This window comes from Octopus bimaculoides, chromosome 7 (assembly GCF_001194135.2).
Source record: "Octopus bimaculoides isolate UCB-OBI-ISO-001 chromosome 7, ASM119413v2, whole genome shotgun sequence".
In the NCBI taxonomy this organism is placed as follows: domain Eukaryota; kingdom Metazoa; phylum Mollusca; class Cephalopoda; order Octopoda; family Octopodidae; genus Octopus; species Octopus bimaculoides.
Window position 1 is genome coordinate 110,386,424 of NC_068987.1, and position 1,342 is coordinate 110,387,765.

General features: G+C 37.7%; 1 protein-coding gene across 2 annotated transcripts in view; it reads right to left on the reverse strand.

Moving 5' to 3' along the window:
* LOC106879962 (protein dachsous) overlaps window positions 1-1,342 on the reverse strand; it is a 441,440-nt gene that overhangs the window by 420,059 nt on the left and 20,039 nt on the right. The gene's annotated exons all lie outside the window — the stretch shown is intronic.

Here is a 1,342-nt window from a genome sequence, read left to right on the forward strand (position 1 = left end):
ATCGGAGTCTTTTGCCGAACCGCTAAGTTATGGGGACGTAAACACACGAGCATCGGTTGTCAAGCGATGGTGGGGGGGGGACAAACACAGACATATACATACATATATACGACAAGCTTTTTCCAGTTTCCGTCTACCAAATCCACTCACAAGGCTTTGGTCGACCCAAGGCTATAGTAGAAGATACTTTTCACACAGCCACTCCTGCGCCTAATGTACATATATGCCACTCCCTGTCGATGAAGAGGATTGACCTGCAAGAGACCTGAGCTGGTGCCATGTTAAAAGCACCCAGCACACACTGTAAAGTGGCTGGCGTTAGGAAGGGCATCCAGCAGTAGAAACCAAGCCAAATCAGACTGGAACCTGGTGTAGCTCTCTAGCTTGCCAGGTCTTGTCAAACCATCCAACCCATGCCAGCATGGAAAACAGATGTTAAAGGATGATGATGATGATGATGATGATGATGATGATGATGAGGATGATGATGATGATGAGGATGATGAGGATGATATATATATATATATATCCACACACACACTTGATGGCTGCAATTTGATTTCATGCAATGGCATCTCTTGGTTGTCTTCTTAGACATGAGCTGCATGGATGCAAAGGAAATATACTCTTTTGCACTGATGGGTGCCTCTTGCAGTAGGTGTTCAGAGAGTGACAATCTATGCTGAAGAAACGCAAGCCTTAATTGCATTATGCCTGTCTCAGCCATGGGCAGCCAAAGTATGAGCATATAATAGACTTAATAGAAATGCTGAAATATCAAGCAATGCCTCATGCTTTACTCTGAGTTGAAAAAGTCGCAAAGACTGAAACCAGGACTAAAATGTTCTTCATGATAAAATTATTTTAGCATTTTCTACCTTGTCTTATTTTGCTTATATATATATATGCATACCTACGTTTATACATGTGAACATATAAAAATATAAGAACCTTATACTAAGCAACTCTGGTGATAAAGCGAAATTGACAATCTTCATTTCGGTATTGTACTTTTATCTATGTTATATAATAAGCATGTATATGTGAGTATATAAAATGTGAGCAAGAAGTCAGATTTTGATTTTATCTATACAGACACACACACACACATACATAAACACACATTCATACATGTGCGCATGTGTGTGTGTGCAGTTATATCATGATTTAATATCCATGTTCCATGTTGGCATGTGGTGTATACATGTGTGTGTACGTGTGTGTGTGTTTGTGTGTATATATCTATGTATGTTCATATGAATGTGCATAGATATTATGTATGCATATATATATGTATATATATATATATATATATATATATATATATATATATATATATATA